This window comes from Gopherus evgoodei, chromosome 1, assembly GCF_007399415.2.
Source record: "Gopherus evgoodei ecotype Sinaloan lineage chromosome 1, rGopEvg1_v1.p, whole genome shotgun sequence".
Taxonomy (NCBI): domain Eukaryota; kingdom Metazoa; phylum Chordata; order Testudines; family Testudinidae; genus Gopherus; species Gopherus evgoodei.
Window position 1 is genome coordinate 29325267 of NC_044322.1, and position 18084 is coordinate 29343350.

Sequence of the window (18084 nt, forward strand, 5' to 3'; positions counted from 1 at the left end):
GTGTAGGGGAGGGATGCTGGAGACCAGGAGCCACCCTCCTGCTCCAGATGGGGGATGTACAGAGTTTAAAACATATATTGTACAATACAGAAGTGAAAAAGCAGAAATCCCTACAGCATCAGTGACAGGCTCTCAGAAAGCAGTGCCCACTTCTACAGAAGGGACTTTCAGTGATCTAGCTCAGTTACTTATAGTCATTGCTAGAGTGACTGAGCACCCCACAGTCCTTAATATATTATCCTCACAGCACCCCTCTGAGGTACAGAAGTGCTATTAGCCCAATTTTATAGGCAGGGAACTGAAGCACAGAGAGGTTAAGTGACTTTCCCAAGGTCTGTAGCAGAGCTAGGAATTAAACCCAGGTCTCCTGAGTCTTCAGGCTAATGTCCTAACTGCTGGACCATCCTTCCAGTATTATGGATTGCCACTAGTGCAACACTTTTCTCCAGTCTAACTCACATGGTTATCTGAGGTCTCAAAATGTCTCTTTTAATTAAGTATCAGAGAGGTAGCTGTGTTAGTCTGGATCTGTAAAACCAGCAAATGATAATGGGAAGGGGGTAGATTTAGAAGCTAAAATAAAAAAAGAACAAGTTAAAAATCTCTTAGAAATGTTAGATGCCTGCAGGTCACCAGGGCCTGATGAAATGCATCCTAGAATACTCAGGGAGCTAATAGAGGAGGTATCTGAGCCTCTTGCTATTATCTTTGGAAAATCATGGGAGATGGGAGAGATTCCAGAAGACTGGAAAAGGGGAAATATAGTGCCCATCTATAAAAAGGGAAATAAAAACAACACAGGAAACTACAGACCTGTTAGTTTAACTTCTGTGCCAGGGAAGATAATGGAGCAAGTAATTAAGGAAATCATCTGCAAACACTTCGAACGTGGTAAAGTGCTAGGGAATAGCCAGCATGGATTTGTAAAGAACAAATCATGTCAAACCAATCTGATAGCTTTCTTTGATAGGATAACGAGCCTTGTGGATAAGGGAGAAGAGGTGGATGTGGTATACCTAGACTTTAGTAAGGCATTTGATACGTTCTCACATGATATTCTTATCAATAAACTAGGCAAATACAATTTAGATGGGGCTACTATAAGGTGGGTGCATAACTGGCTGGATAACTGTACTCAGAGAGTAGTTATTAATGGTTCCCAATCCTGCTGGAAAGGTATAACAAGTGGGGTTCCGCACGGGTCTGTTTTGGGACTGGCCCTGCTCAATATCTTCATCAACGACTTAGATGTTAGCATAGAAAGCACATTTATTAAGTTTGCAGATGATACCAAACTGGGAGGGATTGCAGCTGCCCTGGAGGACAGGATCATAATTCAAAATGATCTGGACAAATTGGAGAAATGGTCTGAGGTAAACCGGATGACGTTTAATAAAGACAAATGCAAAGTGCTCCACATAGGAAGGAACAATCAGTTTCACACATACAGAATGGGAAGAGACTGTCTACGAAGGAGTACGGCAGAAAGGGATCTAGAAGTTATGGTGGACCACAAGCTAAATATGAGCCAACAGTGTGATGCTGTTGCAAAAAAAGCAAACGTGATTCTGGGATGCATTAACAGGTGTGTTGTGAGCAAGACTCGAGAAGTCATTCTTCCGTTCTACTCTGCGCTGGTTAGGCCTCAACTAAAGTATTGTGTCCAGTTCTGGGCACCGCATTTCAAGAAATATGTGGAGAAATGGGAGAGGATCCAGAGAAGAGCAACAAGAATGATTAAAGGTCTTGAGAACATGACCTACGAAGGAAAGCTGAAAGAATTGGGTTTGTTTAGTTTGGAGAAGAGAAGACTCAGAGGGGACATGATAGCAGTTTTCAGGTATCTAAAAAGGTGTCATCAGGAGGAGGGAGAAAACTTGTTCACCTTAGCCTCTAAGGATAGAACAAGAAGCAATGGGCTTAAACTGCAGCAAGGGACGTTCAGGTTGGACATTAGGAAAAAGTTCCTATCTGCGAGGGTGGTTAAATACTGGAATAAATTGCATAGGGAGTTTGTGGAATCTCCATCTCTGGAGCTATTTAAGAGTAGGTTAGATAAATGTCTTTTAGGGATGGTCTAGACAGTATTTGTTCCTGCCATGAGGGCAGGGGACTGGACTCGATGACCTCTCGAGGTCCTTTCCAGTCCTAGAGTCTATGAATCTATGAAAGAGTCCTATGGCACTTTATAGACTAACAGACGTATTGGAGCATGAGCTTTCAAGGGTGAATACCCACTTCGTCGGATGCATGAATACTCACTTTGTCGGATGCATGACATGCATCCGACGAAGTGGGTATTCACCCACGAAAGCTCATGCTCCAATTTGTCTATTAGTCTATAAGGTGCCACAGGACTCTGCTGCTTTTGGTTAAGTACTAAATTTTTATGCAGATCATCAAAATCCCAGCGTTAGCTGGAAATTTTGTGATTTCTTAACTACAAATAGTTGAAATTCTACCCAGAAGTAGAATTTGGCACTTTGGCAATTTTGGTTTATGGAGAGAAGGAAAGGAAAGATAAATTAACACAGTCAGAAACAATCACACTCACAATCACACTCATATCTTGACTTTAGTAAGGCTTTTGATACTGTCTCACATAATATTCTCTTAAACAATCTAGGAAAATACAACCCAGCTACTATAAAGAGGGTGCATAACTGCTTGGAAAACAGTTCCCAGAGAGCAATTGGTGATTCACAATCAAGCTGGGTCCTGCAGGGAACAGTTCTGAGTCCAGTTCTGTGCAATATCTTCATCAATTATTTAGATAATGGCATAGAGAGTACACTTATAAAGTTTGTGGATGATACCAAACTGGGAGGGGCTGCAAGTGCTTTGGAGGATAGGATTAAAATTCCAAATGATGTGGACAAATGGAGAAATGATCTGAACTAAATAGGATGAAATTCATTAAGGACAAATGCCAAGTACTCCACTTAGAAAAGAGCAAGCAGTTGCACACTTACAAAATGGGAAATGACTATCTAGGAAGGAATACTGCACAAAGGGATCTGAGCATCTTAGTGGGCTATAAGCTAACTATGAGTCAACAGTGTAACACTGTTGCAAAAAACAAAGCAAACATCATTCTGGGATGTATTATGCGTGTTGTAAGCAAGACATGAGAAGTAATTCTACTCTATTCTGTGCTGTTTAGGCCTCAGCTGGAGTCCTGTGTGCAGTTCTGGGTGTTACATTTCAGGAAAAAGACATTTCAGAGAAGAGCAATAAAAATGATTAAAGGTCTAAAAAACATGACCTATGAAGGAAGATTGAAAAAAATGAGTTTGTTTAGTCTGGAGAAGAGAAGACTGAGAAGGGACATGATAACAATTTTCAAGTGCATAAAAGGTTGTTGCAAGGGAGAAGAATTGTTCTTCTTAACCTCTGAGGATAGGACAAGAAGCAATGGGCTTAGATTGCAGCAAGGGAAGTTTAAATTGGACAAAGACTTGCTAACTGTCAGAGTGGTTAAGCACTGGAATAAATTACCTAGGAAGGTTGTGGAATCTCCATCACTGGAGATTTTTAAGAACAGGTTAGACAAACACCTGTCAGGAAGGGTCTAGATAATACTTAGCCTGCCATGAGTGCAGGGGACTGGATTAGATGATCTCTTGAGGCTCCTTCCAGTCCCACAATTCTATGATTCTATGATTTGTAATGTATTGTATACACAGATGCACACCATGTCCAGTGGGGATAGGCAAGACCAAGAGCATATGCACTCTTGTTCCACTTCTGCAAAGGAATCTATTATGGCTCCTGCTCTCCTTTCTTCACCCCTTTATCCTCCAGTCTAGGATCTAGCTAACACAGAGAGCCAAGCTGAAGAATCAAGGCCTTGGCAAGCCTAAGGATGGCAGAAGTAGCTAGGTCTTTTCACTCTGTCAGAGCAGGTGGTGGCCTATATGAGAACAGGTTTCCATTGCTTTAGTGCTGTTACTGCTTACTGGGCATGAGATGAAATCACACAGGCTTTGAATGGCCAGAAACTCTGGCTGCCCATCTGGAGAGACAGACCCATCCTGTCATTATGCAGCCAGATTCCAAAGACCCTGCAGATGACTGAGGTGTCCATAAGAATAGGAACAATCTTAATGTTTATTGGAACATATGGGGACCCCACCAGGTCTCACAGTTCTCTCTACACATAGTCTCCCTCTACCCTAGATAATGGCACCTTCCTGCCGGGAAGGTGGACTATTGCCTTCTTCTGCATATTCTTTGGAGCAAGGACTGTGATTCTCTCCAAAGTCTTTGAGGAATGCAAAGCAGGACCACTGCTCGCCTACAATCCCAAATGATGGAGATAATCTGCTCTCTCCACTATACTGCAGCCAGGAGGAACATGGATCACCTCATGACTATCGACAACTGTTGTTGCTGGCCATCTGAGAGAGAACACACTAAATGCAACCACTTCATCTGAGGAAATGAATTAAAATGGCTTTAACTATTTGTCCAGCTGACTGCCTAAGGTAGACTCAGTCAGGAAAATAGGTCCAATATCATGCAGCAACAATGAAGACCAGCTAACCCAGTGCAAAATTTGAAAAACCAGTCTGAAAATTTGTTTCTAGTGCACAGAAATTTTCAAGTTTCTGAAAAATGTCTTCTCGTTTGATAAAAGTTCCAAAATTCAAACCCAGATACATCTTAATAAAACAGTCTGATATCAAAGAGACTACAGCTGGACAAATCCACTTTAAGTAAATTACCTGATGAATTTAACCCTTTTTGTGTGTGTGTTTAAGAATTTTGTGTGAACAAATTCTGATTTCTGCAAATAACTTTGCTATTCACAAATATGACCCAAATAGGTGGAATTAACATGTGCCAGGCTAGGGCTTGCTTGCAAACCCTTCATTATAACTACCCATTCCTTGTCACATGATACTAGTCCACTGTCACATGGCATCATTTTGGCTTCCTAATTGGTTGACCGAGACTTTAAAAGAGGAATAAAAAGTAACAAATTGTGAGTAACAAGCAGTGAATAATGAAAAGAGGACCATCTTGGACACACATGTGAATGTGGGCATTTGTATGAAGAACAGACATTCATATGAACAAAAGCTGCTCATGTGAATGTTCCTGAATAGCGTTTATTCATGTAAGGGTCTAAATTTACTGAATGAATGCTTCCCTGACAGCTAGCTGGGAGGGGGAGAGACTTTGGGTGTGTTTATGTAAATACAGTTTGCTCCCGCTCTATTGAGATATCCATCAGATAGAGCAGTGTTTTGCTCAAAGTGATCAACTTTGGCGGTGTTGGGTTACAAATCACTTTAGTATTGAGTGCAGGAGTAGTGAAATGCAGTTTCCAATGTTGTAATTATTATAGGAATACAGGGAAGCAGGTCTGTGCTTAACTTGTCCAAAATGAGGGGCACTACCCTTAACTGAAAGGACCTCGTTTAGCCAGGGGCTCAAATGCCAGAGCCCTATAAAAATAAGAGGGGTGGGGATAGGTGTCTCAGCCCGGAGAATTGCAAACCCACCCCAAGGGTTCCTCATAGAATATTAGGCGGGGGGGGGGGGAACTAGCAACCTCAGGAGGTCATCTAGTTTAGTCCCCTTCTCAAAGCAGGACCAACACCGTGGTCTGGTTTAATCTGTTCCTCCCCACTGATCTAAGAAAGAGCTACCAAGGCTTCATTAGGGGCCTCTTTTGTTATTTTAAATGCTCAATCAGAGCCAAAATCATTTGAGATTGGGCAGCGTTTCTACCCAACCTGCGAAGAGCTGAAAATCATTAAGAGACTGATGTACAGTGGTCACAGGAGAAAGACAGGTGGTAACAGAAGGTGTCTGACAGTCAGCTGGCAAATGAGTGGCTGGAGAAGCTCAGCAAGTGGCTAGAAGGGCAGCTGGTGGACAGGCATAGGGAGTAGGGTGCCTACTTACCTCCACCCAGGGTGGGAGGAGAACTCTGCAAATGCACCTCTGAACATTGTGTCTGCACTGACCAAGGTCTCTGTCACCAACAGAAGTTGTTCCAATAAAAGGTACTAAGTTACCCATCTTGTCTCTCTAATTTCTTCGATAGTCATCATTAAAAAAGGTTGAAGAACTAGTGAAGATTTTGTTTTTCTACCCACACAGAGACAGGATGAAGAACAAATCCATGCTTTTTAGCTTCTATTACTGCACATGCTTCAAGGTAGACAAAGAATATTTGTTAGGGTGATTTTTGTGGCTGAAGAAAGCTGACTCACTTTCTGTCTGTATTTTTGGTGGTACTGTGACTATCCCAAAATTAAGCCTTAAATTACTATTGTTCTGAATTCCAGTCAAAATTCTGACACCGAGCATTAGGTAAATATATTTTTCAGTACCTATTTGAAAGTGAATGGTAAGGAGGCAGCACAGCTTAGTCCTTGTGATAACTGCACCATAGGTCTTTTCCTGATGTCAAGTCAGCCTGGTTTGGGTGAGGAAAGGAGGCTCTATTCCCTTTTAGTCTCTCCTCACATCATCAACTATTTCTTCTCTCCGTCTCCTTATGGTTTATTAATGACAGCTCCCCTATTGTGCTGTTCCCCTGTCTCATTCAGGGACTTCTTCCTCCCTTCTCACCGTTATTGCTGTACCACTCCTTTCCCCAATGTCAGATTGCTCCCTACATGTGGGTCAGGCAGACTGAAAGGAAGCTCTGTGGGAGGGGAAAGAGACTATCTGAAATGGAAAGATGGCCTATGACAGAGGTTGGCAACCTCTGGCATGTGGCTCGCCAGAGTAAGCACCCTGGCCAGCCATGCCAGTTTCTTTACCTGCCACGTCAGCAAGTTCGAGTTATCACAGCTCCCATTGGCCGCAGTTCGCTGTCCCAGGCCAATGGGGTTGGCTGGAAGCCACAGCAGCACATCCCTCGCCCTCTCTGCTTCCCGACACCCACATTGGCCTGGGACAGTGAACCGCAGCCAGTGAGAGCCGCAGTCAGCCAAACCTGCCGATGCAGCAGGTAAACAAACAGGTCTGGCTCGCTAAGGTGCTTACCCTAGCGAGCCATCTGCCAGAGGTTGCCAACCCCTTGCCTATGATAAAACCAAAGGTGTGGAAGTTAAAGATCTGGGTTCCATTTCTGCCAGCTGCCATAAACTTCCTGCATCAGCATGGGCCACTCACTCAGTCTTTCTATGCCTTGATTCCCATATATAAAAGAGAGTTAATAATACTTCCTTTCTCTTGCAAGCATTTGTGGACAGGAATTGTCTTTTACTATGGATTTGTTCTGTCTCAATGTTAGCTGGAGATTCTCAATGCTATTCTAATAGTAAATTGTGATATTTACTTGTGATAGTGATAGTGGTAATGTTTTGTATTTATTCAAATTCCAGTGGGCATATAGGCCAGGTTTCATTGTAATGATACATAGAAAAATGGTCTACGTGACTATCAGTGGCTGATCTCAATTATTAGGGATGAATTCCCGCCACTGTCTTGTAAAGTCAATTTCCTCTCCTCAAGAGACATTAACAGTAACAATGATTAAAGCAGTTCCATATTTGTATTTAGTGGATGTGTATAAACAAATTACTTGAACCACATTTCATTTCCCAGCAGGAATGTTTAATCAGGAGGTTTTTCCCCCCAAATATGTGATCTTAAGTAGTGTTATAATTTGTTATGATTATGTCATGACTCTTAAAAGCAGAGATAGGCCTAAGCCAAACACCCCACAACTTTGAGGAATGGGGGAGGGAAATCTAGATCCAAATTTTGAAACTTGAGCCCTCTCAATCGAGCTTTTCTGTAAAAAGATCCTGTCATTCATTTCAGAAGACCAGTTTATTGGAGCTAGGTATTGACTTGAGGCACAACCTGGAGTAATGGGTAGTGCAGAAAAGCAACAGGAGTCGCCTCTGAGACACAATTCATTGCTGCTTCCTTCTTGCTCTGCTGGCCTCTTCCAGTTTCAATCTGGGACACCCTCCCATCAAACCAGTTCAACTTTTCTGGCCACCAGCTCTGGGGTGCAACCAAGTCACTGCCCACATTCTCCAGCAGAAGCGGGGAATAAGTAAACATGCAGCACCTATTTAATTTTATACACATGAGTCTGGGTAGCCTGTATAGATGGGTAAGGTGAGTTCTTACTTCCCCTCATTCCCTTACAGTCCATCTGGAAAGTCCATTAATTGGGGATAGGCTTCTTCCATGGTCCATTGTGTTCGTTGATGGGCCATCAGCTGAAACATTCCCTTCACAATGTGCTGGCTAGACTGGATGTAAATAGCTTGTGCTTGTTACAGGAGCAAACACAATTGAAATACAGTTACATAGTCAATACTCAGAACTCCAGATACAAAAATGATACATGCATACAAATAGGATAATCACATTCATTAAACCATAACTTTTCCATTGACATCTTACATACTTTGTACAAGATTTATTGCAATTGTATAACAGTGGTAGCCACAGTGATCAACATGGTCATATTTTACTCATATAATGTCACACCTTGCTCTTAGATTCATATTGTTTAATGCAAAACTGGTAACTGATACAATTCCCACCATCTGTGATTTAATCATCGATATGGTCTTTAACTTAATGGCCCCTGAGTACTGGTCCATGACTGAAGCGCCTAAGTGCTATCACAAGATACATACAAAATAATGATAAATGGCTGGTGAATTGCACCCTTGTCCTTGGGGCTAGTGACAGGAAGTGGAGGGAAGCACTGGGCCCACTTGTTCCTATAAGGTGGTGCTAATATCAGCAATAATGGTTGACATTAATGCTTCCCTTCAAGTGGCTATTTCCCTGAAATGAGCTGCAGTTAGGCCATTATTCAGGAAGTCGTTACTCGATGCTGGCAATTTTGCCAGTTATTGCCCTGTTTTAATCTTCCTAACTGGGGGAGGAGTACTGCGTATTGATAACCATAATTGTCTGCTGAATCCCTCAGATTTCCTTGAGCCCTTTCAATCCTATTGTAGTTCTGAGTATGGGACAGAAACCATATTGGTCTTGTTTGTAGTTCTCCATGTGGTGATTCCACACTCACCGTTAGAGAACTGTCAGTAGCCTCTTATACCACTGACCATGGATAACTCACCCATAGTCCCCACCTCGGAAACAGGACCTCTTTAGAATGCTGCTGTCCTTTTAACTCTGACAAGGGTCAGCAGATTGTTTTTCGCTGTTGTTCTATTTTAAAGGCTCTGTTTTGTGCAATGCTGCAATGCTGTGTTTTGCAAACCCTTTCACATCCTTTTTACCAAGTATGTGAGAGCACGAGGGGAAACAGTAAGATATTTGGGGCTGGATTGTCATCAGCACACAGAAGTGGTGGCACATAGTTCCATATCTTGTCTCCATCAGACTTGGATAGTGCATTTCTGTGCTTCCTTCAGTGCCTGGCTAAGATTGGGACTTCCAAGATGGCAGAAGGAGAGGGGAGCATGAGAATGTGCTAAAAGTGGAGGGGCAACTTGGATTGTTTGAATTTTCTGCAGTTTCCATCTCCACCCAAGGATATTTTCAAAACCAGCCTGTACTGAATTAAATGACATGCAGCAATTCTTCCTATTTAGATGCTGCAAGAATTACTAGTGAATAGTGGCTCCAGAGTTGCCACTCCACTGGTCAGGAATGCCTCTGCCACCTTGGCATACCCTTGTACTCCAGCTAACCCTATACCAGTTGAGAAATCCTCTAGCACAGGGGTTCTCAACCTTTTTCTTTCTAAGGCACCCCACAACATGCTATAAAAACTCCAAAGCCCAGTGGGGAAGGAGGGAGCTCTGGGCTGGGGAGGAGGGTACGGGCATAGGTGTAGTTTGATTTCTATTTTGGGTGGGCAGGAGCCAGCGGGGCTCAAGCTAGCTTCTTATGGCAGGGTCCGGGGAGGGAGTGCTACCTCCACCCCCTAACTCCCCTCAGCAGGCCACCTGCCAGTCTGGGTTGAGGGGGGTGGGAGCAACTAAATTTTATAACTCAAAAGTAGGGGGCTCAGCTCAAAAAGTTTGAAAACAGCTCAGGGTGCAGGCAAGGAATAGCTAAGGGCTGTGTGGGGGCAGGGGGATAGCTCAGGGTGCAGGCAGGGGGGTAGTTAAGGACTGTGTGCAGGCCAGGGGGCTAGCTCAGGGTGCAGGGAAAGGGTAGCTAGAGGCTGTGTGTAGGCAGGGGGGTAACTCAGAGTGCAGGGAAGGGGTAGCTCTGGTTGCAGAGAAGGGGTAGCTCAGGGAGCAGGGAGAGGGGGTAGCTAAGGGCTGTGTGATGGGAGGGCTCCCTTACGGTCCCTGTTCCCCAAGGGATCCTCCAACCCAGGTGGTTCTTATTGAATGTGTGAGCAAAGAGGGCTTGGAGCTGAGAAGCAACTTCAATCCCCTGAGCCAGCAGCAAGAGATGAGGGAATGCCACCGCTGACTGATCCGTGGCACCAACCGGAGCTGCCCTGTACTGCCCAGCTCCGGCTTCCCGCCTCTGACCTGGCCAGGGGGCGGGGAGACAACTAGATGGAGATAGATGTGTGGAGCTGCCCGGGGACTGCCTGCTCTTGCACTATTGTTTGGGGAAGGGGCCAATACCGTCATGTCCCCCAACTGTGCCCCTGGCTCAGGGATTCTGTCCCATGGGGAGCATCGGGGCTCAGGAATTCAGCCCAGCTGCTCCCAACTTCAACCCCAATGGCGGGGGGGCAGAGATCAGGGATTCAATCCAATGGAAGGTTACCAGAGAACAGGGCTTCAACCCTGCAGCTCCAGCCCTGAGGCTTCTGGCTTCAGCCCTGCAGGAGGTGCTGAGGTTTAGGCTCTGGGTTTTAGCCATGGGGCCCCACAGCCCCCCTGAAAGGGTTCGCGCATCCCCAGTGGGCCGCTGACCCTGTGTTGAGAACCACTGCTCTAGCATAGTGGAATTCTCAACTGAAGTGGTTCTGTCTACTAGCATAGACCAATCCTTAGCTGCTGCCTTAGGGCTGCTCTAAGTTTCCATTGCAACAGTATAAAGGGATTGTAGGAGGACTGAGTGTCTGGTCCACTGTCTTTATAATAAAACTAAAAAGCAAACTATTCTAGAGCATCAGACTAAAGAGGTGATGTGGGTAAATGTCCCTGCTGGGAAACAATATTTGCTCAAATTGTTCATTGATGAATAACAGCTATATGAAAACCATTACTGAACTTGACTTCAGGGTTTAATAGCATGGATATGACTTGAGGAGAGGAAAATGACTTAACAAGGGAGTGCTGGAAATTCCATCTCAGAGAACTGAGGTCAGCAAAAGCACCAGATCATAGCAAAGAAGATTGTTTACAATGTTTTGGCTGTTTATCACTGGTTGACTACACTCATCTAAAAAAAAAAAAAGTTTCTGCACTCACGCAAAATGGACTTTGGCAAATATTTCAAACTTGTGTGGCCTGATTTTCAAAGGTGTTTAATGTAACAAGAGAGTTCTCTGTCTGATTATTTGTGAATAGTTCCTTAATAGAAAATGTGCAGCTCTTTACATCAGGTATTAACTTGTAGCATCACTGAAAATCAAGCCAGAGCTTAGTAACCTGCCTAATATTAGGACCCCAGTTGGAACATTTCTAAGCTGAGTTTGACTGAATACCAAAAAATAGTAATTTCATAGTCATTGTCATTTGTGTGCATGACTGGCATATATTCCTCATATAAGCTTGATCCTATGCCTAGTGAACGTAAAGGAAAAGCACCCATTGATGTCAATGGTATAGGACGAGGCCGATAGTACGGCATAAATCTAAGTGTTTCTGTTATTTTCCCATTTTAGAAATGGCAGGAACTTGATGTAATCTGATTACTTGAAACCCAAATGCTATTAAGAAATATCATGTGTATAACATTCATAATACAAAAACTGACACATTTGCAAACCAAAGGATAGTAAAAAATATGCCAGATCTAGTCATTTGATTTCTTATTTATCACAAAAATTACTAAGAATGTAAACAAATCAAAAACCAAATCTTGTCCATGTTACACTCATGACTTAGTGGTGAATGATGTGTATAACCAAGGGCAGAATTTGATCCTTAATATTAAATGAAACAATCTTTCTACACTGACAGTGGTTTCTGGGAATCTAACCTAAATTAGCGTTGCAGTGGTTATTCAATGTGACTTTGACAAACTGTAGCTTCAAGCTAATTACAAGAGTACAGGCAAAGCTCATCAGGATATTGCATCACTGTAGATTTGTAAGACCTGATCACAGTCTCATCCGTCTTTCTCCTAGCTGCAAAAGCCTATTTGGGTGACTCTTCACAGATCAGAGACCAATTTATTTGCTCTCAGAGATTGTAGACTAATTTGTGATAACAGCCTATAAATCTGAGACAAACTATTGAGATTAGTCATGGAGATTTGTATCCTGAAACAACAAACATTTACTGAGTTCACAATGACTGATCCAGTCACCCAGGAAGTAAAATATTTTATTTTATGAATCAAGCGTTATTGTTCTCAATACCTACAGACTTTGTGTTCTTACCTGTTCCTCTTTTATTAAAGTATGTACAGGCCTACAGAAAAAGCTTTCTTACTCTTTCTATGGTATATATGTACTTTAGATAATAATAATTTGCTTAACTTCCTCTTTAGTGACAATTGTTAAAGCTTAAAAATGAGTCCTTTTTACATTTGCCTCTTGAATTGTGACAAATAAGATGCATCTTTACTCATTTGTTTTAATTTATTCCATTTGGTTATAAATCAAAGAGAATGAGAAAATAGCAAAAATAATTACTATGAAATAAAAAAATAGATTCTTTAGAGGAAAAGACTTGTTCATGTAACATATATGTGTCTTACAGAACTGTCAGTGGGTCTGGGGAACGCACTGTATCATAATAAGTTATTGGGATCAATACAGTAGTAAATGGGGGAAATTCTATGACCTGTGTTACAGACCATCGAACCAAACTAGAGAACAGGATGAGTTAATTCTTAAGCACCTATGTATAATGTATACAAAGAAGCATTGTGTTGGTATGGGGGACTTCTACTAAGGACACATTTGCTGGAGTTGTCATGCAGCCAGTAGTAAATCATCATTCGAGTTTCTAAAAGTTAGAGATGACAGTTTTCTAACACAAAAGATATTGAACCTCATTATGATGGATAAAGATGGATTAATCACTGGACTAGAAATTGGTGGTTGCCTAAGGACCATTGATCATGATCCAATTGCATTCAATATGGGTAAAGGACAATCCCAACTAGTAATATATATATATATATACTTGGTGCTTCAAAAGGACTAATTTCCAAAAAGCTGAGGAAAATTGTTAGCAAAATTGACTGGAATTAAAAATGGAGACAGAAAAAACGTGAATGAAAATTGGGAGTTCTTTAAGAAGAGTTTATTAGGTAGCCAAAAAAAAACAACACAATTCCACAATCAAGAGAGAGGACAATTTTGGGTCAAAGCCCAACCTGCAAAAGGAGTGAAGTGAGGGCAGTAATTAGAAATAAAAAAGTGATATATACCAAATGGTAAAAAGGACAAATAGCAATCAATATAAATTAGAAGTTATGAAGTGAAGAAAATTGATAAGAGAAGCTAAAGACATCAGGGAAAGCTAGATGGCTGGAGGGCTAAGGTGAATAAGAAGAATTTTTTAAAAAGTATATTACAACAAAAGAAATCCTAGAAGTGATATAATCCCATTACTAGATTTAGATGGTAAAATTGTTAATGATAATGCAGAAGAGGCAGAAGTATTCAATAAATATTTCTGCTCTGTATTTGGAAACAAGCAGGATGATATGCTTGTATCTTGTGAAGTTAATGAAATACATTTCAGTCCATTAGAAACTAAGGAGGATGATAAACAACATTTGCTAGAGATAAACATTTTTAAATCAACAGTTCTGGGTAACTTTCATCCAAGAATCCTCCAACAGCTGGTAAAGATCTCTGGTATGCTGACCTTAAATTTTAAGAAACCTTGGAAAAGTGAGGACTTTTCAGAAGACTAGAAGAGTGATAATGTTATGCTAATATTCAAAAAGGGAAAGCAAATCCCTTCTAAAACTAGTTACTTATGTAATGCCTGGAAGTTGCAAGTTGATCAAAACAAAGAAAGAACCACAGATAATAGTTTGTTTTATTCTCCTCTGGATTTGCCAGTGCATCCTGTCCTCCTCTATATTTGCGTTTTAGAATATCAGCTCTTTAGAGCAGGGAACTGTCTTCAGATTTTTGTTTGGTACAGCACCAAACACATCTTCAGTATTTAATAAATTAATAATAACCAGCAACAATAATAATAAGTGGTCACCTACTTCTCAGACTTAATTTGCTTAGTGGTAATAAATGTACAAGACCAGAGGGAATAGATTGTAGCTTGCTTTCTCACATTTTTGTTTCACTTTTTTATTATGTTTGTGTTTCTTGATTCACTAACTTTGGATAAGACTCAGGGCTTGTTTTCACTATGGGGTAAGTTGACCTAAGTTATGCTACTCCAGCTATGTAAATAACGTAGCCGGAGCCAATGTAGCTTAGGTCAACTTACCCCAGTGTCTTCACAGCACCAAGTCAATAGGAGACACTCTCTGGTCAACTTTCCTTACTCTTCTCAAAGAGCTTGAGTACTGAGGTTGACCAGAGAGCACTCTGCCATTGATTTATTGGGTCTTTACTATACCTGCTAAATTTGTCCCTGCTGCATTGATTGTGAAGACCAGCCCATAGTGGAGATCAGCCCTCAGGAAATAGGCTTCAAAGCACAGATCTACTGTGAGGTAGGAATATCCTCACAAGAGCTAATATTGTATTATTTATTGTCTAATGGGGATATTGCAACTGCCTTGGGACATCCACATTTGGGCCTGTCATAGACAAGCGTGATGATTTGAGAAATCTGTCATTGTACATCTTATGAATACTCATTAATTTTATGAAATTGATGTTCTATTGAATGCCTCAGAATGTAATACTCAACCATGGACTGACATTGTCCCTGAAATGCATCACCCAGCCTATTTGGAAAAAGCTAGCGAACAATTAAAAAGACATTGTTTACTTTAATGACTGCTCTGGCCGAACAACGGGTATGCTAAGGTGGGTGCCTGAACCAGAAATCCATTTTGACTAAGTGTATCTGCAAGGAGGGGGAAGTGGAGAGTGGAAAATCCCCAAATAGGAGATCAAAGGGAGAAAGGTGACAGATTGGGGGTTTAAAAAGACAAATGAAGTTTAGGTAGGACAGAGGAACAAAAGAGCATACTTTGGTAGCAGTATGAACCTTTTCTGAATGAGGGACCAACCAACTTTTAAAAAAGCTGGCTGGAGGGGAGAAACCAGAGTAGCAGGTGAAAGAGAGAGAGACTCAATGATCTGGAGCAGAAACCATATGCAAAAGTGGATATCCTAGAGGATTCTGGCCAAATTCCAAAGAACACTTAAGGCAGGGGATGGCATACAGATGTTTTACTGTTTTTATCTAATTCTGTATATTTCTTGTGCTGTCTAAAGTAAACAGTAACTGTGTTAGGAACCTTTACAAAGTCTGTGTTTTATGTGCTTCAACCATCATATATCCCTGAAGAGGTGGACTGTAAACCAGATCACGTATGGGTTGGAGCCCTGGATTATGATGTGCTTAAGCAACTCGGATGTTCTGGGGGGCAGTACTTGTCTTGGGGCCTAGAACAGGTGGGCTGTGGGGTCCTACTTTTGTGAAGGGGTAGTAGACAGAGAGCCTATACCCAGGAAGTGTGATAGAGAGGTCAAAGAAAAAAATGCAGGAGTCTACTCAGACCCAGGGATGCTTGGATGAAAGTTACCCAGGACATGTGTCCAGCATGGCGGAATCTAAACACAGCAGCCTGATGAGTGTCCAGCAGGGGGAGCCTAATTAGGGCTGCGGTAACAGGATACTGGAGTAAACAGAGCATTGGTCTGTTCCAATAATGTTCATGTCCCTGTATCAGCTTTTCCTTTTACCCTGTGCACATAACTCATATTTAAGTGCTTTGAAATCTACTGATGAAAAGTGCTATGTAACAGCTAGTTATTATTATTATATACATGTTATAGTGAGGGAGAATAGACCAGGTCTCTTAAGGCTGAATTGTGCATTCTTCATATCAAAATCATTGGCAGCTTTGGGTGTGCAAGGAAAGCTAGATTGGTCCATCAGAAAGATTTAATTCTTTTCTATTTTCTTGTTCTATGACTTCTTCAAATGACATATAAAATCTAATAAAAAGAAAAGTGCCTATCTCCCAGATATGTTCTGGAAAAATACACAATATGAACCATGGAAATAATTCTTGGACATATTAATGGGATAGTTTATTCAGTACGTTTCATAACATTTTCTAATAAAATATTCAACAATCTATTTTTTCATTATTTGCCCAGTGCTGGCAAAGGAAAATTTAATTCATAGTGAATTTTTAAAAAATATTTACATATAACTTTTCTCTGCATCATTTGTGCATTTCCTCCCTTTCATATGAATATTTATGGCCAGATTTACCTCTCACCCTGGTGTAAAATTAGGAGTAGCTCTATTGAAGTCAATGGAGTTACACTTATATAAAACTAGTGTACATGAGAGAAGAATCGGGCCCTTCATTCCCACTAGCATCAATCGGAAATTCACTTGTGCAAGAGGGAAGAACAGATCCCTAAAAATGAGAGATGCAAAATATATTGAACTATAATCACAATAATTCCTGAGCACATAATGAAAAATATTGTTAGCCATTTGAAAAATATCATGTAATTGGTCAAAAGTCATTTACTGAACGTGTTCAAATTAGTTAAGCAAGACAACTAAAATGTTGTTTGAGGATTCTTCAATAATTGTCTCTCTCTTTCTCACACACATCCAGAGTGAAAACTGTTTGCTTGGCATCTCTGCATTTTTCTTTTCTCAGCCAATGAAGTTTCCTTTCCCAGGAAAATTAAACAGCCAAATGTGTGCAAAATTCCCCAAATCTATGTTTGTCATCCCAACCTTCAACACTGTATATATCTTAATTTGCGTTGAAAAATATGCTTAGTCCAGGGTTTGAGTAAAGAAACCTCATTTGTGATAGATTTAGAACCACTTGAAAATCATGGGTTCTAGATAGAGATCAGAATTCAAAACACCTGAGGTGAGAATTCTGTCTGCTTCTGGCAAATCATGACTGCTGGGATTCTACATATTTTTATTTTATTTTCCTAACATCCTACAAGCAAGACAAGATTTACGAGAAATAATGATTGTTCTTTGAAAGTAAACCAGCATTTAGTGTGAACAAACTTTTTAAAAATTAAATTTCCCTTAAAACACAATACTTAAAGGAAACAATGTTTAGTCAAGCTCACAGAAGTCTCACAAAACCCCAATGTTTAAAAGACAAAAATGGTTTGCAAAAATGTACACTCGTGCCATGTTTTCCATCCTTGGGACCAATCCAGCATCCACCGACTTCAAAGAGGGTGTGTTTGGACACAGTTAAATGGAGCCCATGTGCAACAGGAAGCTTATTCCCTGCCTCTTTGTGGAAGAGTAATGCCTTATCTCTCTCTATCCTCCCTTTGAGTCTTGAAGAGCTCCCTTTTCACACTAATTCTCTCTTTCCAAGGCTCCAGTTTGTGATTGTTCTTCTTTGCAAGAAGGGCTAAATGTGTTCCTCTAGACCATTCATCTGTGCTGCAGAATCATCCAGAGAGGGTCATTGGAGAGCTACATGATAGATTTTTCTCCTGGTAACTATATTTTATTTCTATAGAATCTAGCTTCCAAAGCATCATAGCCTTAGGTACTCTAAATAGAATAAATACAAATTAATGACTACAAAACATACACAATTAAAACCGCAGTTCAAATAAATATAAAACCATAAACAAAATCAATTACACCGAAGTCTTCCCTGAAATCTCCATACTCTAACTGTCCCTTCCCATCAGAGCACTGGGGAGAAAGACACTCAGAAAGGTGTCTGTGAGTCTACCTAGGAAGGGTTTCAAAGTTAAGAACAGGCTCACCACAAATACAGTACAGTGTAAAGAATTGCAGCCTGGGGACTGGCAAACATGGAAAAATCAGGTTACCTGTGTAGAAATTAGAGCAACCCAAGGCCCCATGG